This window comes from Podarcis bocagei, assembly GCF_964188305.1.
Source record: "Podarcis bocagei genome assembly, chromosome: 5".
In the NCBI taxonomy this organism is placed as follows: Eukaryota; Metazoa; Chordata; class Lepidosauria; order Squamata; family Lacertidae; genus Podarcis; species Podarcis bocagei.
The window spans coordinates 40,323,512-40,345,580 of record NC_138129.1 but is presented as its reverse complement, the minus strand read 5'-3'; the positions used below and the strand labels follow the sequence as shown (position 1 = coordinate 40,345,580).

Here is a 22,069-nt window from a genome sequence, read left to right as displayed (position 1 = left end):
AAAGTGGCACACATGTTGTCCCCTACTATCCACAAAACTACCCTGAGAAGAAGGCTGGGCCAAGAGTCTGATGATTTCATGGTGAGTAACTTTTTAAATAATAATAATAATAATAATAATAATAATAATAATTTATTATTTATACCCCGCCCATCTGGCTGGGCCTCCCCAGCCACTCTGGGCGGCTTCCATAAAAACCAAAAATACAGTAAACCAAAAATACAGTAAAAAATGTTTCAAGGTACCACCTCCTCCATATTTTCTTGCTGTCCCATGATAGCCTAAACAAAAAGTGCATGTCTTCCAGCTGCCATACAACGCATCTGTTGTGGCTGCCACGTGAAAGCTGCTTTAAATTGTTTGACATGACAACTGTCACCATGTGGCAGTCCTTTGCATTTGGGCAATCTATCTCTGTGGTGCCCACCACACAAATAGGACTGTTTTCTTCATGCTGCTACAAATGGGAAACGGCAAGTAGGAAGAGTCTGTCATGGTGGGAGAGTCGCCTGAGTGGTGCTGTGAACCACTGCATGAGAACTTGAGGGAGATCCACATATTCAATATACTTGGCCATAGTCAAGTGCTCTTGTCCTATGACATGTTTCAAGATGATGTGTTATCTTTAGCTTTCACCTCCATGCTTCAGTACCTACTTGAGCGCTGTCTGAAAAGTCAGATGAGCAAAGGACTTCATGAACACCAGCAGGTGCATATCTATATAATATCAGCAGTGTATTATTGAGAGAGGAAGAGAGAAAAGGAAGGAGGGACTGAATCAGGCAGAAGGCAAGGGTGCTTCTTTTGCTGGATGACTGAGCACTAGTTGAAATCAAACTGAGCTGACAAACCCAGCTTTTTTCTTTTGAGAAGAACCCAACCCTCTGAACCTCATCCAACGCAACACATTCAGGCAGTGAGACCCTTCTTCTGTTCTCGCTCCCCCCTTTCCAAACTATCTCCATTTAATTTGCAAGCTGATTTCATGATGGAGCAGAAATGCCAATCAATTGTACAGCCATCAGCAGGAGAGCATCACCAATCTGCATTAGCCAGCTGGGCTGCTTTCCAGAGCATCATCTACAACACATGAATTATTACCGAAACATTACTGCTGTCAGCACATTCCTCTCCATACAACTTCCTATTATTATTTTTTTGGCGGACAACCCTGAAATTTTAAACAGCTCAATCTTGCTAAACTAATGCAACTGCCATGTGCCTTCAGGATGAACTTTCCATAAAACCAACAATAATCCTACTTGAGGAGTATAAAGCAACATACGCAATCTTGTGATTTCCCTCCCTTTGTTTTTTACTTTTGGTCTTTGTGTGATTCCAGCTTCCATAATTTGTCATTGCAGCCCTTTATTTGCCTTTTTCTTTTAAGAGGATTCTTTACTTTCCAGCAACAGCAGTGTATAAATTAGACTCATATATAACATAGCTGATAAAAAAGTGTCCTGGTTGCTTTCATGTAAAACCAGCTCCTGCTTTAGTTCATTCAAAGCACTGCAAACATCTTAGATGAAAAGAGAATGTAGACAAAGGATTTGTTTAAACACTATTTCAGATTTCTTCAATATATTGCAAAATGCTACCTTGATAGTTTCAGCCTCCAAAGCAAGACAGTATGGACTAAGTAAAGGAGCCTTAGAACTCAAGGAGACACACACTTGCATAGCTCAATCACATATACATGTTACTTTGGGCTTAAAGCTCCAAGTCCATGTACAGTATGCTTTCTTGGGAATAAGTATCATGGGATCCAGTGAGATTTTCTAAGTAAACATGCACTGGTGCTTTTGACCATTTTAGAGCTGTTTGAAATCTCTTCCTTCATCTATAATGAGGGATGTTTGAGGAAAGGCAAAATAGATAAGTGATAGGGGGAGGGAATTTAAATTGGATTCTTTTTTTAAAAAAAAAAAATCAACCTGCTTAAAAATATACATAATAATTGTGGTAAACTTAAATTACCTGGTTTTAAATGAAACCTGGATTTAATACAAACATAATCTTGCAAAAGTGAATCTGTGATCACATATTTAATACATTACATTAAAAGCTGTTTTTCTAGGAAAGGAAAGCAGCATGGGAAAAACACCTGCCTTTTGAGGTCAAACATTGTGAATACAGTATACAGACACTGGAGTTGTATTCATCCCTACTCTCTGTGGTAGGCTGATATCATTTGTCATTTTGATCATAATGGTAGACAAATATGTGGCAAGTCATCGGGGCACTAGGATGCAGCTCCTGTCTTCAGGAGATGGCATTCTGTCTTTCACCAGGATCATCTGGTGGTCATTCCTGTATGATCTCATTCAATGGTGGCAGATGAAGTGGGCTTCTGCTGCTGCTCTGCTCCCCAGCTGTAGTGGGGAGCCATTGGTAGTGGTATGGGGTGCAGCAAGGGCAGGGGTGACGTACCCTCTTAGCCAGATGGGCAGCACAGCCGGGAAACCACATTATTATTATTATTAATACCCCACCTATCTGGTTGAGTTTCCCCAACCACTCTGGGCGGCTTCCAACAAAATATTAAAAATACAATAAAACATCAAAATTAAGAACTTCCCTAAACAGGTCTGCCTTCAGATGTCTTCTAAAAGTCATCTTTTATATTTATTTCCTTGACATCTGATGAAAGGGCATTCCACAGGTCAGGCGCCACTCACCAGACGGCCCTCTGCCCTTATGCTGCAACTGGTCTCACTTTATTTCGTGCCTTCCAGCTATTTGGGCTCGGCAAATTATCTGGTTCCAAATTATATTTACCATCCAAACATTTTAGTCTCAAGATGGCCACTGATCTATCCTGTAACTATCCTTCCTCCTAGAACTACCCATGCTTTTTTTTTGAAAACTGTGGGAAGTTGGAACTGATTATTCAGATAAAGAATACTATGCATCTTGGTTCCCCTTTCCCTAAATTCATTATGTTTTGTGAATGCACTAAGGAGAGAGGTATTTTTCTATAGTCTGTTTTACAAGACTGAAACATATTTCTCGGGTTCTTTGACAAATGCTAGTGAATATTTAAGAACATGATCTATAGGAGCAGCTGCTTAAATGCCAGGTTGCAACGTGTGTGTTGCACCCCGTGGAGGAGTGCTCCTGGCCCCCAAGAGGCTTTTGGATCAAATTCTTGACATTTCAGCAATTGGCTGGCTTGAAAAAGTTTTCTTTGTAAGAGGGAAATGGTATTAGCAACACATGCTCTATTGTTTTATGATGCTGTGCCAAAAGGATTTTCAGTTACCCATTCAGTTACAAATCACATTTGCACAGAATAAAAAAGAATCTGCTACTGAAAGTTGTATGTGTTCTTACAGAGAGATCAGTGACAAATGAAAAAGGTGGTGGTGGGGGGGACGACCAAGTGAAATGATAGCAGAATCAATACATTTAGAAACTGGACATGGCTGGTTTGAAAATATGTTGCATTATGAAGTGAAATGCATCTATCTAAGCAGCAGGGCAAAATGAGATATGCAACACACAGCTGATCAGAATGAAGCCTCTCTCCCACGTGGCTCAGAGCCTAAGGGGAAATGTTGCCATTGATGCCACTGGGAGCTTTCCTCCAAAGGTTCCTAGGTGTGCCAGGGTAGTGTTGGGGACATTCAAATTGTTTTGGGAACCAGCAAATGGCAAGACTGACCCCACCACACTCCCTTATATTTATGTGCTTTCTCCTTGTTGTGTGTCTCACACAATGTTCTTGACTGCAGAAAACCAGGGGTGGATCTGCATACAGGGGGAAAACCCCCGTAAGTCTGAAATCAAATTGTTATAACAAAAGAAAAACAAACACTAAGGAAAATCGCTTAGAATTTCTTTTGCTCTCTGGTGCCACCTGGTGTTGCATGTTTATAACCCATTCAAAACACTGTTTCTTGACTAATGTAGCTGAATCCCAGGTCTTGACTGGAGCTGCAGCCATTCAATGCAGTGGAAAATGAGCATGTATGTAAGTTGAAAGGTATATTGGGAAATGTAGTCTCTTTTGATAGCTGACACATTTTTCCTCCATGAAGATTTATCTGTTATGTACTATGGAACTCTGTGACTCCATGGATTGATAATATCACAGTTTCAGAATGGGTGAACCAAAAATAAAACTAGAGCTTGCTGACATTCTTGCTGAATAATAGTCAAACACAAGGAGAAGAATGTTATGTTATATTAACTGTTCGCAGATGGTACCCTTCCTATAATTAAATGTTACAAAGGAATGAGTAGTTGAATTGGCATGTTTTGAGATGTATAAGGAGCTCTCTGCATTGACGTTTAATGTATTGTAAGAATTGGTACACTGGGTAAGACCACCGGTCCCTCTGGTGAAGAGGTGTAGTACTTGTGGCCCTCCAGATGTTGGGATTCCTCAATCCAAGACAGCCTATTCAATGGTCAGGGCTGATGGGAGTTGTAGTCCAACAACATCTGGAGGGCCACAGATTCATCATTCCACATCTAGTGCAACATTGTCTTGTAATTGTGGCTAGGTAGACACTTCTCAGCTGCAGGCCATGACAATGACAACCGTACCCTGTTGATTGTCCCCGTCACATGGCAATCAAAGGCAAGTTTCCAGAGGATTTGTAAAGTAGAGGTTGCTTTTTTGATCTAACGACTAGAGTTTTTAACCCAATTACTTTTTAAAAATCCACCGCATAACAAAGCAATGAATTCCATAAGATATTTTGTTCCATGTGAGAATTTTGTTGGTTGGTTAGTCCTGAAACCACTATCAATAAGTTCAATTGGTTCTAGTGTTGCGAGGGAGTGGGGAAAATAATTTCTTTCTAGTCAAGCAGTGGGGAAACTCTGGCCCACTGGCTTCTGTATTTGTCCTGTGACGCCATTTTGGAGAAGCCCATACCCAACTGCCCTACACCTAATGTCATATATGATTTCAAGTGTGGAGCAAGTAAAGGCCACAAGGGCCTGATCAGTTGCATAGGCCTGACAATCAGCACATTGACTTTGCCCACACAGTTTGATTTCAAACCATGAAGGCAAAAATACATCATCTGACATTGTGGCACCAAATGTAGCCTGCAGAGGGAGATAAACATTTAGCCATTTTATCCACGTTTCCATTCAGATGAACAATGTCTCATTTGAGTCTGTTTCTCAGCTCTTGTGAAGTTATACCCTCTTCTAAACTTTCTGCCTCTTGACCTAAGCCAGACACCTTGTTCTATTTGACACCATTTTGATGGGGCTGTCCAACACTGAAGAAGACATATCCTACTTGGAACGTAGATCTTAACTTAAGCAGATAAAGTTAGATCTCACAGCCATATGTGTTTTCAGTTTTGTAAGCTTAAGGCAATGTGGGATAGTAGCTAGATGGCTGGGGATGGCTGTGGGAACCCCAGGTTGCTGCTCACGCCCAAACTAAATGTGGCAGTAGTTTTGTCTTTTTAAATGTGGATCTGCCTCAAGCAACAAATGGGAAAATATAATTTTAAGAGCCATCCCTTCACCTTGTCAGTAATTTCATTTCCTTACCTGTGTCACTTCTTCCCTTGGTGTCACTTTTCTTTGAGTCTAATTTTAATATCCACACAATGAACCTCTTTTGCTCCTAAAATTGGATCCTGACCTGCCATTGACTCATATGCTTTGGTCTGCACCTATTAAGCTTGCAGAATAGCTTGGGGCAAATCAGTCTTTCAGCTTAACCTACCTCACAGGGTTGTTGTGTAAGCCAAACATGGTGCCTGTTTGAGAAGAGTTGAGTACAAAAGGAACAAATAAATAAATATATTTATCTGGGAATACTACCTATTGAACCCCATGATACAGTAGTGATACAATAGTGAATATGTGGAGGATTAGGGTATGGCAGGGACCTAAGTATCTGAGAGACATCTGGGGGGAAAAACTCTTGCTGCCATATACTGTGACTGCTCTCTTGTGTACAACCATCCCTGGGACTCAATATTTTATTAATGCAATGGAAAGAAATGCCTGCAGCTAAAAAACAAACAGGGAGGTTTTGCTGAGTTTGGAAGACATAATAAAGGTCATACTTCTAAATTACATGAAACCAATAAAGACTGCACTTAGAGCTAAGAAGACAATTATGCTGATTACACATCTTCCAGCCATTAAATACAGATTTGTTTAGCTTTCATAAAATTATAGTGGAGAATTGTCTATTTAATTTATTGCTAGAATATGATAAATGTATACCTTTTTAATGAGGATTTAATTGTACACCTAAATGACCAGTGTAGTTTTATTATTTATTAAACAGAAATTATTCTTTAAAGCTTTCCAAACTTTGTATCATAGGAATACTTCCATTAATATAAAATATTTAATTTCCTTCCTACTAAGGCCTTGATAAATGTTCTTTCAATTAATTTGAAATTAAAAATATATGAAGCAGAGAAGACATATTTTTTCCTAAAGGTACAAAGTTCTTTACTGTTTTAGTGGATACACATTAGCCTTACTGCTCTTACTTGAAGCATTGGAGCAACATAAAAACATTTTTTGGCACATTTCACAACAGGTTTTTTAAAAAAATATAATATAATATAATATAATATAATATAATATAATATAATATAATATAATATAATATAATATAATATAATATAATATAATATAATTAATATAATATAATATAATATAATATAATATAATATAATATAATATAATAATATCAAATGTGATATATATTGGTTAGAGTGTTGAACTTCGCTGTGAAAAATCCAGCACCTTTATAGTTTTCTCATCTTATATAAGCCTTGGGCAAGTTAGCATTTCTCAACCCAACCAGCCTTACTGGGCTGCAGAGATATTTGATTGGCTACTTTGGGTGATGGGATGCTGGACTGTATCTGATCCAGCAGAGCTGCTCTTATAGGCATGGGTGTCTGCAGGATTTCTTCCAGCAGGGGTGGCAAAGTAAAAACACTGAGAACAGGCTAGTTTCTCACAAAAAAAGCTAAGAACAGTGGCTGTACACTTTTCCTATCTCATGTTCTACAAATGTGAGGAACCTTCTCCCTCTCTTAAAAAATCTGGGAAAGCCGGAAATTATGGTTCATCCTGGGGATGGAGGCAGTGGGCCCCTTGTTTCCCTCTGGAGACTTAGCTAAGGCTGAGTTATCTGACTTGTATTCTGCCATTATAAGAAGAAACCTGGGAGGTAGATGGCATTTGTTGGATGACCATCTGTCAGGGATTACTTAGCTGTGATTCCTGCATTGCAGGGGTTTGGATTAGATGACCCTAGGAGTCCCTTTCAACTCTACACTTCTATGATTCTATAACTTCAGTATCATAGATTCCATGTGTCTATTCCAGCGAACAGACATTTCTGAGACTTAGGTTCACCCATCTGCCATCTAACTCCAAGGCAGTGATGGAGCTGGAACTAGTCACAACATAGGATGCCATTTCATACCTATGTTGCCTGAATAATGTGTCCCTTAACAGCTGTAGATTCCTGGCGTTTTGTAGTATCAATGCACATGGGGGTTACTAGGTTGGGGAAGGCTGCATGAAAAATCATCTGATGCTGAAGACTCTATCAAAAGTACATGCAAAGATCAGGATGAACAAGCAGGGATGAGACTGAAGCCTATTGTCAAGATGCTGACCTCCTACATATTCATTATCCAGTTGTTACCCAGTTGTTATACATTACACAGTTGTTTTATATTGTTTAAAATATTGTGCAATATTGTGCTTTAATATTGATGGTGTGTTTTAATTGTTGCAACCTGGTTAGTTAGATGGTGAAGGGCAGGTAATAAGGCATAATCATCATCATCTCCTTTCCTGGAGGACAGATCACAGTAATGCAGTGCAATCTTATATATGTCTCCTCAGAAATCAGCCACACTGAGTTCAATGGAACACTCCTCAGTAAATGTAATTAGGATTGCAGCCTGTCATTAAGTGGATTTATATAATATAACATTTGAGTGGCCTTGCTTTGCTGAATACTCATACAGAAAATGTACAAATCCAGTTCTGTTGTTCCAACAGAACTAAAATCCTTTCATGGTTAAAAACAACAACAACCCTATTTATTTTAATAGAAACAGTGTCCTAATCTTCAGACTGATCAGCGGCAATGAAGTAAGCAGGTGCATTCCTCTGCTACACAGGTGTTTGAATTTGTTGTAAGTCCCCCAGCCAACTGAAGACTGGATTGCATTGTGGGATTTTAAATGCTTTTTTTTTTTTTTTAGATTGTCATTTCATGTGAGAATGCATTAGGTAGCAAATCCATTCATAAACTCTTCCACACTCCTGCTGCATATCCTGCTGTGTAATGCAAGTAGCAGGTGCTGAGTCTCTGATGTTTTCCTTTAAAAACTGTGATGTAACTGATGGTGTCGCTCAGCGCTTTTTTTCAGCCAGAACTTGCTGGAACTCAGTTCCAACACCTCTCAGGTGGGTGCGATTGCAATTATAAGAGAATAAGGGAGGCATTCATGGTGAGTTCTGGCACCTCTTTTTCTAGAAAGATAGCACTGGTGTCACTCAAGAACCTCAGATCTAAGGGCCAAATTAGGCCCTCTAGCTCTGGCCCTCAGGACTCTCCCCATGGCATGCCTCTACCCCAAGTCACACCCACACCCCTATGTGGACCTGTTTTATCCTCTTCATCCAGGTTTTTGGGGGGTTTTTTTTTGCCTAATTGGAATGTGTCAATGAACTGTAATAGCATCTCTAGCATGCCTGGTTGGAGAAAATAACTTGTAGATGACTTTTGGGTGGCTGGACTGCAGTCTGCTGTACTAAGATGAGAGCCACATTCATTACCTGACCCACCACTGGCATGCAGTCCCTGCAAAGCCTGTTTGTCTGTTCTATCTATATCTATCTGCTCATAAAAGTATTTATTTAACACCAGCTCATGAAATATCAGGGTGGTGTGCAGCAATATGAATACATTAGAAGCAGCATAAAATATTGTCCATGGAGGCCCTGAAAAAGTGTTCCCTACACCTGATAAAAAGTACCTTATCACACAGAGCATAGTTGAACTATGGAACTTGGTCCCACAGAAGGCAGAAGTGGCCATCAACTTGAATGACTTTAAAAGAGCATTAGACAAATTCATAGTGATTAAAGCTCTCAACGGCTTACTAGTCATGGTGGCTATGCTCTGCCTCCACTAGTTGCTGGAAACTGCAGGAGGAGAAAATGCTCTTGTGCAGGGCTCTTGTTTGTGGGTTTCCCACAGACATCTGGTTGGCCACTGTGAGATGTTGGACTAGATGGGCCATTGGCCTGATCTAGCTGTTCTGATATGTACTGGGAACACCAGAGCACATTCATCCTCTTCCCACTCTTTCTATGATCAGCATGAAGATGGGCTCTAAGCTAGCCTACTTTTCTTCTAGCTTCTCCATGCATGTTCTGATATGAGGTGGCAACCCAAGTGAATCACAGTTGAATTTCAGAGTTGAGTCCACAGATCCCTAATCCAATGAGGAAAAACTGAAGTTGGTGGGTGTGAAGATGATGTTTAAGAAGTTATATCTGAAGGGTTGCCACAAATATGATGGAGCACATTTGTTTCCTGTTGCTCCAGAGGGTTGAGCCTGAATGACATGAAAAACCAGTTAGACTAAGCATCAGGATGGTCTTCCTGATGGCATGAGCTGCTCAGTAGTAGAACAGATTCCTTCACATGGTGGTGACCCCACCTTAATTAAAGGTTTTTAAGAAGAAGTTGGATAGAAACATAGAAAACCATCTTAAACTTAGTCAGACCATTGGTCCATCTAGCTCAGTGTCATCTTCTACACTGACAGGTAGGGTCTCTCCAGAATTTCAGACAGGATTCTCTCTCAGTCCTACCTGGAGATCTTGGAGATTGAACCTGGGACCTTCCACATGCAAAGTAGATGCTCTACCACTGAACTAAGACAAGTAGTTGATTTTCTGTATTGGCACAGTTGGACTAAATAGGCTCTTCCAACTCTTTGATTCTGTAACTCTATTATTTGTGGGGTGGGGGTGACTCTGCAAAAGAACATAGTTTTTGTCTTTGGTTCCCACCCCTGAGCTCAGTAGGATACCCAGAGGCACAGTTTTCACTACTGTCCAATTTAGAGATGACAAGAAGCCCACGCTGTCAATGTCTTCTTGATCACACTGCAAAATATCACATCATTTTAGCTATTCTTGGAGTCAGCAATAGCTATTATATGAACCATCAGACTTAGAACATGCTTGTACTTAATGTTTCCAGAATGTCATTATCAATTTGAGACATCAAATTGGAAGTACTGCTGTGTTGAAAATTTCTCCCACATTATTTTGACCATTCTCAACCAATAAGTGAAAAAAGAAATTGCATTTGAAATTTTCAAAGGGAAAAGAAAATGCTGATGAAATTCTCATGGGTGGGGTGCACTTATCTTATTTTTGAGATGGTTGAGGAGTTTCTCCTTCCTTCCATTCTCCAAATATCTCATCCATGATCTGCAATCTGCAGACCCTTCTGGCGCCCATATACCACTCAGGGCAGTTAAAAACCATTTAAATTCACAATGAAATAATAATATAGCTCTAGAACAATTCATCATTTGAAGCTGAATTGTGGGAGGCTCAGGACAGGCAAAAGCAATTACTCCTTCACATAGTGCATAGATAACTTGTGGAATTCCTGCCACAAGATGTGATGATAGCCACTAGGTCAGATGGCTTTTTAAACAGAATTAGAAACATTAATGAACAATATTGCTATCAATGGCTAATAGTGATGACTTTATGTTAGCTGTAGGATCAGTGTCAGGATGCTTGTGAATACCAGTTGCTCTGGATAAAAGAACAGGAGGGAGCTATGCCCTCATAACAACATAATAAGACCAGGCTGGATTAGAGCAAAATCATGTTCTCACAGTATCCAACCTGATAACTAAAGGAAGACCTTAGTCACCTTCATATCCTGTTTATGGGCTTCCTATGGGCATGCGGTTGGCCACTATAGGACTAGATAGGACTGGAAAACCTAAGAACATATAAAGGGCAAAAGGCATATATTTAATATAGTCTTCTTATTTTAATAGTAACAACCCTGTTTCGGCTGTTTGGATGTGTGCTAAAATGCTTGCAAAACTGCTAATGGCAGCATGCTGAAATATTGACTATCCTAGACCAAATAACTACTGTAGTAGTTTCAGCTTTCTTCCCTTAACTATAAAGAGGTATTACTGACACATGCAGTAGCTATACTCAGGCTGGTGAGAAACTGATTTTTTGTTGGGCCAACTGTGTGGGCAGCTGAGAATCCCACCCCCACCCCAATAAAGGGATTTGTTTAGAGTTTGTTGGAAGAAGCTTTCTCTCCCCTCCCTTCCCCCACAATCCCTACTGCCCAGCTGGCATAACTTTGATGGTTGAGCGGGTTTTTGTTTGATAATGAAAGGGACCAACTGGTAAGTGAAGTCCAAGTCGTCAGAAGCTGGCTTTGTCTACAGCCATTAGCAGTTTCACAGAAGCTTTACAGAGAGAAATTTCCGTGACTCCCAGTGCTCAGAATGGAAGAGGCAATGGCATTCCTGGGATGGCTTTGCTGCTAGACAGCCGGACCAGGTGGAGCCACAGCCCTGCCTGCCAATCAAATCATTCAGCAGCTTCACACATCACATTGTCCCACTCTCACTGCCAGATGGACTCCTCTGTTCTTGTAGCACCACCTTCTGACCTTCACACCCACCCAGCTCTCCAGTCTCTGAAATGAGTGCAAACTGCAAGCCATTACAAGTAGATGTCAAATGTAAGCATTTTTCCTCTATAGAAGAGTAAGGCAAGTGTTGTTTGATATTGTCATCAAACCGTACACATGTCGTTGGACTGATAAATCCTGCCAGGAACTGCTCCTTGGATATGAAATCTGGGGAGATGAAATAATGTTTTGTAGTATTGGGATTGGGGGGGATTGCCATTATCTCCTATGCAGTCTTGCCACTTCATTATCTTTTCCCTAGGATTTATGTCCACCTGTCAGGGATGCTGTGGTTGCAACTTGAAATGCAGACCCTGCACTGAGCAGGGGGGTTGGATTATGTGACCTGCAAGGTCCCTCCAGCTCTATGGTTCTATGATTCTAAATAATGTAGAAATCTGTGTGCCAGTGCCCTCGTTATCCTCAACACAATAGTTCCCCCCCCCCCACACACACATTGCATGGCAGTTTCTGCTAAAACCAGTTTTGCTGGTTTCTGTTATTCTTCAGGCTGAACCTGGGAAGATCCAATCCATCTTCCCAAAAGGGAGCTGAAGAGTGGAATAACTCAACAATGATGTGTATGGCTGTTGGTGACACCTATTGGTTAGTGTCCATGTCATCATTTGGAACCAAGGAATGAACACACACAAACCAGGTCTACATCAGTTTTACAACTGCTTGTAAAAAAATCATTTTTTTAAAGAGGAATTAATGCATGCAATATGTATACATAAATGTATTTTTAAAAAACTTTACACAGGCATACCACAACCCATAACTACATTCTACACTACATGCCTATCTTGGAGGTGAAGGGAAAAACACATTTGTACCCAGGCTCAGCATCTCATTCTGCCCATTTATCTCCTCCTTCTTTGTGCACCCACTTCTTTTCAATAAACGAACAGGATACTAACTGTACAGTACTGTGCCTATCTGGATGTTGTCTTCTCTTTTAACACTGATTTTCTGCTATGCTACTGAACATCTCATCCAATAGCCATTATTTTACTGTCAGGCAAACAACTTGGATGATCCATCTTTCTTCTCAGACAATATTATATCCCCCTCCCCAACAAGTGACTCTGAATTATAATATCCCTTATTTATCACCATGCTTTTTAAAGCAATGATGTTAAGGCTCTTATCCTTTATCTTTCTTTTCTTTTGGTGTGTTATGAATGTCACATTTTATTTATCAAGATCGGCCTGTGATTCCTCTGTAGACACTGCAAAGAATGGCTTTATGATTTCCAATCTGCCAAGACAGAATCTCTGTAGAACACTACTCTCCGCACTTATTCAAGAGACAGAACATACCAACTTTCTGTTTTGTTTTGTACTTTAAAAAACCAGGCAAAATAAGCTGCTGAAAGTGGATTGATTCCACACCTCCACTAGCGAAATTACCACAGGGCCTATCCACTATACTTACAAAATATATAACCATCGAATTTTCTTTAAAGAATACACAATATGATGATGAGGATGTTTCTTACCCACCACAAGGTCCCAGAACAGTTTAAGTACACTTAGGCAACAATGATTGAAGGTCACAACTTTTGGATCTAGCAGTTCCCTGCAGTTTGCCACTAAATGTGATCCATGATGCTTTTAAATACGCTTTGCAACCCAATTCTAAGTTTAAAGTTACTTTAGTAGCTTTAAATATTTAACTAAATTCAAAAGAGAATTTTTAGATATGGTAGGACAGGCAATCTCGTAGGCCACTTTGCCCAGAATGCCTTCCTCTGGAATACCTTCAGCCTCTCCTCTCCTGGAGTTCAGGACGTGGCCAGCACTCAGCAGCAAAGCAATGAACAAGGGATGGGAGGTGAGAAAACAGAGGCTATGACAGTGGCAGAGAGTGGAAGGCTCAAGGGAGTCATATACCATCCGGATAGCTGACACTTGGATAACTGCTTGGGCTGGTGTTGCAAGGAAGTGTTGCATGAGAGAAAAGGGCCTTTTCAGTGGCGGCCCCCTGGCTATGAAATGTTTTTTTTCGGGAGGCCTGTATGGTGCCCACATTGCTGTCTTTTCAACATCAGGTTAAGATTTTTATGTTTTACCAGGCCTTTTAAGTCCCTGTGGTATCCATTGATGAATTTAATATTTATGTATTTGGTAGCTGTTTTAGTTTTACATTTGGTTTTTGGGTTTTCTGATGACATTCTCTTAGGTTTATTGTGGTTTTATTGTTTTTGTTCTCCTTTTATTTGTACAATGCCTAGAGAATTGATTTTATGAGGCATCTCATAAATATACTAAATGAATAAGTAAAATAAAATAAAATAATTCAAAGCATGTGCTCTACCACTGAGCTATAGTCATTACCGGAAGTGGATTATGCAGCACATTTTCTCCCTTTCTGGAGATCCCCTATCCAGTCCTCTGCTTAAGGTTTCAGCCTCCCAGAGCCAGTGGGGATGGGCAAAGAGCCACAGAACCACATGTAGTGTGTAATTCTGTTGCAGCTTAATTAAATAGATGAATTTTAATTTAGGGACAAAAAGAAGCCAGTGAAAATATAGTGTGATTCTCTTAGGTTACATATCCCTTCAACATTTCACAGATAAAAGTGGGCACATTTGTGCCATTATTACATCCCTCCTCTCACACACAGGACTGCTGTACTTGTGCCCTCTTTATTCTTATACAGAAGGCTCTTCTCTGCTTGCTATACACTGTATCCCTTTATTCCATAATAGTTTGTTATATATAGTCAGCACCTTGGTCAATGGGCAGCTAGTGCAGAATGCAGCAGCACGATTGTTGTCTGGCATGAGCCATAGATTGCATATAACACTTCTGCTGAAAGACCTACACTGGCTGCCAATATGCTACTCAGCCAAATTTGAGGGGCAATAACTAAATAATTGCACAATTAGAATAACTCCCCCCCTTTCTTAATTATTTGATTTACTGAATTTTCATTTTTAACACATATTTCTATATACATTACATTGAACTCCCCCTGTGACATCCCATCCATTCTTCCATGATGTTCTGTAGAACAACTTTCCCTTGTGCAACAGAACCACCCCCCTTCTGCTCTGCTCAAAGTGTGCACTACACCACCCCAAAAGCTGTTCCAGATTTGCTCAGGCCTCTTCATTTATTTGTTTGTTCAGCTTAAATCATTTTTAACTGCAAGGTGGGGTTTTAGGCAGCAGCTATATTTTTATCTTGTATTTTCTATGTTGTACTATTGGCATGCTGCATTTTGTATTTCAAACAGGACACTAATAATCAGATACACTGAGAATCCTGTTGAAGGGTAGGATCTAAATATTCAAAACATATTAAAATAAATCTTATTTTGGAGACAGGATGGGAATGAATTTTCTTACTCAGCACTCATTGGGGGACTATACATTGCTGAGGTAAATGGAACCCATGTTCTTCCAAACTGAACAAACACAACATTTGTTTGACTCGCTGGCATGAACAAGGAACACCCAGAATGAAGTCTTGCATGGTGAACTGGAAAGATCAATAGAGCATCAGTTTTGTCTTTTGCACAGGAATAACTTTCACCCTTTTTGTCCTTCATCGTCATTCTAATAAGCATACAAGATATTTTGAAACGCATCTAATTGCAAGCTAGATCAATTGCCTTTTGCTGTATTGCACAGCGCGGTGATTAGAGAACCCCCTGCTGTGTGTGTAAGTGTTCACTAAGTCTTGGAAAGGTTGCTTCCACCCACCTTCCCCCTGGTTAGACAGACAGAAAAAAATGCTTGGAAACAGAATCCATCTGGCTAAGTTTAAGAGCCCACCCCCTGCCTAAGTTTAAGAGCCCCCTTATTCAGAGAAGAAGTGAAATTAGGATTTCTTTCCTGGGGTCATGTGCATGTGCAAGTAGGGATACCATGCTGGTTCTGTTTACATTCAGAAACATCCTAAGTCACGCAAATGCCCATCAAAGCTCCATCTGAGACTCCATTAAACATTTGGGCTGTCAGCCAGAACATGGCTGCATCAAAAGACGGCATGAATGATTACAGACGCGTTTAGGGAGCATTAACAGAATCATTTTGTCTGCCGTAGTGTTTGGGTGCATTTGAAATACAAAGGAGGAATAAAATGAAGAATTTTCTGCCTGTAAGTCATGGTGATGTATTAACGGCAGAGCAAGCTCTTTTACATTCGCCAGAGCCCATTTGGCACAAAGTGGTAGTCTATGTCCAGTTCTGGCAATGGAGACAAACTCATTTATCACTGTATATCTCATATGTTCTTCTGTATAATATATCTTTTAAAAACAGCATGGGAAGATAGGCTCCAATCAAGAGACGGGCTCCAACCACAAGCCTCTGGGTAGTATATTCTTCACCGAATGACCCATTCAGGATACTTTAAATCAGTCTATGAACTCATCATCATCATGACAGCCTGACCAGAGTTACATAGGTAGCAAAGACGGGTGGAATCCAAAGTGTTTCAGTGCAGATACTGAGTAATGGTGGTAGCTTATTTGTGCTGTCCAGTGAAAGCGACTTTTGCCCCATGGTGCCCCCAACCTTTCAGGGGCTTGGTTGAAAAAAGTGCAGGATCTGCCACTGCAGCAGAGAACGGAAAAGCTTCTGCATGCAAAATACATGGCGTTTTGGAACCTAGTCAGTGATTCTTTCCATCATAACGTTTGAATGATCACAATTCAAATAACAGGGGCCCTGTCATATCCTCTCTACAGAGGTATAGATTGAAAGGCTGTAGCCTACTTGCAGAAGCTGAAATTACAAAGCTTAAATTTAAAACTTTAACTGGTGTCTTAGCATCCCTCCTCTTTATTTAAACAGTAACCCACAACCTTCTATTTACAGACAGATTCTTACACCATATGGGAGCTTAATAAAATATGCCAACATTTCTTGGCTGCTGGAGGACTCATAATTATTCTTGACTTTCTGTAATTTCTTTTCTAGTTTTGCCTGAATAAAGCATTCCCTCTGTCAAAGTCTATCCCACAGCCTTGTATTTGTTGCGAGGAGCATATGCACCTTAGACCCTTCTAATCCTGGACACATTTTATGGGCCAAAAAATTGCTAGAATTGCTATTGCCTTTCAATCCTATTCAGTTGGTGCCCCTTCTGTATCTTTACGCTGCACAGAGGAGAAAATGAGACCACACTTGCTGGTCTTGCCCGCCAACATCCACACATTTTATGGACTATTATAAAAAGAAGTGTGACGTGCACCTATATGCACATAGGTTCTTTACATATGTTCTCTGAAACAGAGATATCACAGTGCTAGTGTCCAGCAGGGAATGTGATATCAGAAGCAGGGCCAGTTGGCATGTTCTTGCTCCCTCCTCCCACTATACAAGTGGTTAACAGGTGTAGCACAACACTGGGATAGTTAGTGAGCTCGTGAATAGGGAGGGATGGGGATTGTCTCTGTTCTTCCAGGGTCTTGATGCCTGCACAGCCAACTGATTGTCTGTATGGAGCTTGCACATTAATGCATGAAGTTAGGACCAGGAGCAGATGCTTCAGTTCTAAATTCCCTCCCACTCTCCATGCACTCACCTACTGCCAATGATTTTTTTTATTAGCAGAAGAGATTTCTAAGAACGATCGCCAACATTAATTTATTAGATGGAAACATTAATCCTTGTGCATGTAGCCACTCAGGATAGAGGGACAAAGGAACATTTGTGTTTGAGAACACATGCATGCTTATCGCTCACATGATTGCACTCACACAGACACACTATTCTATCATAACAAGAAACCAAACTGGATGTCATCAACAGATGGTCAAATGCTTTGAAATGTATAGCATCAGTCTCGGTCATCCTAGCATCTTTTTTCCTGGCAGAAACTCTGTGCCTTCACAGCAGGCAGAAATTTTACAGATGCAGCATTCTCTATCACTGTATCACAGTGCCAGAGAATATTGTACGTACTGTCCTTTTGCTTCTACCTACTGTATTCTTGAAATGTAAAAGGCACAGTGCCCCATTTGAGTGGCGGGGAAGGTGGGATTTTGTATAACATATCAAATTGCTGGTATAGCCTCCATAACTGTAACAGTATGGCAACTTGGTTTTATTTTGTCCTCTGTTCACACACGACTCAGCCTGGCATCCATCTCAGAAAACAGCTTGAGCCCTGAAGTATGCTCTGTCTTAAACTTTTCAGAATAAACAAATCTGCCCTTTGGCTACTAGGTGGCAACAACATGAATATATCTTATAGTTTCCCACCACCAGCCTCAACCCAAACAAGAAAATACAGATTTTCCAGAAAACAATTGCACTTGGTGAGTATTCAGAGAAAGAGAATCCCTCAATTACCTGCAACAGGACCTTCCTGTGTAATCTCATTATGCAGGCTTGACACGAAGATGAAATCATCATTATGAAGATTTTCTTGGCCTAATTATAACGGAAGACAGCAAAAGAGTCAAGGAGATGGGCTCCAACATATGCAGAGCCAAAGCTTTTACCATTACATTTGTTGCATGTTCTCCAAGAAGCTCAAGGTGATATGAACACCTCTCTCCCATTTCTGCCTCACAACAGTCCTGTGAAGTAAGTTATGCTGAGAAATAGTGACTGGCTTAAGGTTACTCAGTATACTTCACGGATGAATGAGGATTTGAACCCTGGTTTCCCTGGTCCTTCTCCAGCACTCTAACCAGTACAGCACACTGGCTCTCAAAAGTTGCACTTGGCGTCAGAAACACAGATTCATATGAACATAGGAAGCTGCCTTATACTGAGTCAGACTACTGGTCAATATAGCTCAGTATGTCTGAACTGACTGCCAGGGGATTTCCAGAGTTCTAAGCAGGAAATTTTTCCCAGCCCGGCTTGTAGATGCCAAGGATTGAACCTGGAACCTTCTGAATGCAAAGCAGATGCGCTACCACTGACCTGGTTTCATATTATAAAACCAGCATCTTGAACTGATCTTAGCAGAAAGAAATCCTGGTGCAGAAGTTAACTAGAAGCATCTAAATCTTCAACAGTATATTACACCTTTGCAATCTCCTGGCAAGTGCTCAAAATAAATGCAGTTTGAGGAGGTATTTTTCCTTGTTAGGGATTCCCCAAAGGAACAACTGGCATTTTGTTTTGTTTTTCCTGGGGGTAAGACACACAAAAGATTTTTCAGAATTTGCCACAAAGCTTCTGTAATTAGTTGTCTTGATGGCCTTCCAGGTCCATGGCTAACCACAAAAGAAGGCTGAGAGGGATCCTAATAAGGGCTCTGAAAAATCCTCCTCTTTGCGGGCTGAAGATATCCCTTTTCTGCTGTAATGAAAAAGGCCTCTTGTCCAGCGCTCTCCAACAATCTGCCTTTAATGGGGTTACGATTGCAGAGGAAAAGCATTTTATATGGAACCAGGTTTACATTATCCTTGCTATTGGAGATCTAGCTTGCAAGGCTGTTCAAATCCTTTAATCCATAAATAGGATTGGAGCCAGAGCTGGGCTGCCTTCCAAAACTGTAATCTCCAGTATATGAATTATTACAAAAAGATTAGGGTGTTTCTCAAGTAATAACATTTCAAATAAATCAGCTTTCATGGAGAAACAGCAAACTAATATTAGAAATAACAATATAAAGACATATAAAGCTACTTGCTAGTGTATCTCACGTAACTGCGCAAGATTCCTTTTTTCATCCATAGTTTTCTCTATTGCGCCTCTTGCCACCTCCTATTTTTTTGAGGCAAATAAAAATGAATGTTTCCCTTTCCTTTTTTCCTATCCATAAACAACAGAATTGATGGTTGTTGCTTTTTTAAAACAAGCACCACCATGGACCGAAGGGGGTGTTCTTTGAGAAGCTATGCTGATCTGCGTTCATCTACAGTTTACTCACCCCAGAGTAGACAGGCATCTCCAGCAAGAGCAATCCTAACAGTGTACTGCTGCTGGCACTCAAGGGTGTGCCAGACCCACCACATTGGCAGCCCAGACGTTCATGATGGATGGGGGGGGGGGCAGGCAGATTGAGCCCAATGCAGGCCAGCCGCAGGTTTGAGAGCAGTCTGGAATCCAAGGAATCCTGGGCTTTCTGCAAGCAGGGGTACCACTAGTGGGCCTTCTGCCCACATGTATATTCAGCAGATGTCAGCAGGCTGGCTTAGTGGCCTGGGTGTGTTTGTTTATGGCAGCCCATAAAAATAGCTCAAAAATGGCAATTTGCGATTTTGCCAGAAAAGCGCTACAACGTTGGCTGCCTGAGGTGACCACCTTACTAGGCCTAACAGTCTGGCTAGTCCTGTCAGGTTCTTATTCACGTTTCTTAGTTATTTGTTTAAGCTAGTGGGAACTGTGCCATACCTGAGAGGTACAGTGTGGGTAGCAAAATTCTCCCTACTACAACAGGAAGTAAATTAAATGCCATATAACACACATTAAATCACCTTGAGCTTGTTGGAGGAAAGGTGGAATAAAATAATAACAAACTCAGTCCCTTGTTCAGATGTGTATGGCCACCGATGCCTCTTCCAATTTTCTGTGGAGTAACTCAGATGAGCCTGTTGTGAGTCAAACCATATAAGGAAGAAGATGTGGCTTTATAAAGTACTGCACAACCCAAGTGCTTAGAAGTAATACTCATATTTCTGCTGCAGGAAGCAATTCCTCTCAAGCCGAAGAGACATCTAATTCAGGAATGGCTGTTAACTTTTGACTGTTGCTTAGGGCAGAAATAAAGGTTCGTGTTGTGATACTCTTTTGACTAGAATGCAAGCAAATGCTGGCACACAATGGCTGTTTTCATGTTATTTGTACCTTATGTAATCTTTTGCCATGTACTTTAATACACTCAAGAATAATGTTTACCTCAGAAAGTAAAGCCTATGGGTCCGAGACCTCAAGCGGCCCACATTTAGTGTTCTTTTGTGCATTAGTGTTTGAAAAATAAACAAAGGCCTAAGTGGCACAATCCAATTCCTTATTTATCTTGTGGTGTTTAGTGGGCAGCTGTGGAGATCTATACTGAATTTTTGTGGAGAAGTATGCTGACCTCTTCCTTTAAACATGTGTTTGTTTAAAACAACACAGTTTTAAAGCAGGAAGGTTTTGGGTTTTTTTGCATAATTCAAGTTTGAATAAATAACCGTAAAAGTTAAAATGGAGCCTGTGCTATTCCTGCAACTACTTCATTTCCCTATCATATTCCAATCAGTTTTCTGAATAACCAGGCCTGGCATCATCAATGGCATGTTTGGCAGCTGCCTTCAACCCAGCACTGCTGCTGTAGCTGTGTTGCACCTCACCTTTCCTGGTGTTCTGATGCAGCAAACCTTGTGCTGTGCAAAAAATAAAAAAAAAAAAATTCCACATTTCCCCCGCAAACCATTCCCTATCAATTAATAAGAAAATAATCCAAATTCAAAAATTATTAAAGAGGAGAGAAAAATTAAGAGAAATTATCACATGTCAGGTGCAGGGCTCTGTGTTGGTCTTAGCTTACCTTTCAAGTTGGTTGATGGCTTTTTTGTGACTGTTCTTTCATTTCACAAATAATCTCTGGTCCGCATTCTTCACAGTCTTCACAGATGTCCCTCTCTCTGGCACCCAGTACAGCCTCCCCCCCCCCCCGTCATGCTTGCTCCTCAGCCACACCCCTGACTGGTCCTGAATGCTTTCACAAGGCTGTAATGTGTCCTGGAATACTAATAATGTTTCTTGCTTGCCTGGATGGAGGACAAAGAGGTGTGGGGCGTGTGTAGAAACTTACCTACTATACAAGGGCAAAATCACAGTTGCTCTGCTAATTTTTGCCTCTGACCCAAAACAGCACAAGCATGTAACCCCCACACCCCATCCCGAGGGTTGCTCTAAAGAGAATGCAACCCTCAGGTTTGCCTGCCCCTCCCCCACTCTTGTGCCTGAAAACTTTAATAAATACCTGTGATTTTCTAAGTGTACTGCTAGTGCTACAAGTCACCGCCACCACCCTTCTGGTATCCACACACACACACACACCTCATATACATTTCCAAAAATGGAAAAACTTCATTCTCACAAGATTGTTTTCTCACAGAATTGAACCCCCCCGACATAGAATAGACGTTTAAACTCCCATATGCCCTGTACTTCCTCTCTCTCTCTCTCTTTTTCTGTTTTCTAGCCAGGAGAAATGCAAACAGGTTCTAATCACATGAAATACATCTCTCCTTCCTGACCTATAATTACAATTGCTGCTTGCTAAGGTGGAGAACAACATCCTAGTTAAAGGCTCTGTCAGCATGTCCATTACGCAGCTGGGGTTATTTTGCCTTGGAATCTGTGTCTCAGCCATTTCAAATCAAGCTGAAACTTCAAGTTGCCCTGCTGTCAGCCCACAGAGGAATAATTGTGATAGTTA

General features: G+C 40.8%; 1 long non-coding RNA gene across 2 annotated transcripts in view; it reads right to left on the bottom strand.

Annotated features, from left to right (window-relative positions):
• LOC308587552 overlaps window positions 1-21,276 on the bottom strand; it is a 101,342-nt gene extending 80,066 nt beyond the window's left edge. For both annotated transcript variants that reach the window (XR_014008441.1, XR_014008442.1), the window contains exons 1-3: window positions 21,173-21,276; window positions 20,118-20,231; window positions 18,034-18,114 (exon numbers count right to left, since the gene is read on the bottom strand). This is a non-coding gene — a long non-coding RNA (uncharacterized lncRNA). The remainder of the gene's footprint in view (window positions 1-18,033; window positions 18,115-20,117; window positions 20,232-21,172) is intronic.
• Window positions 21,277-22,069: the final 793 nt, after the last annotated feature.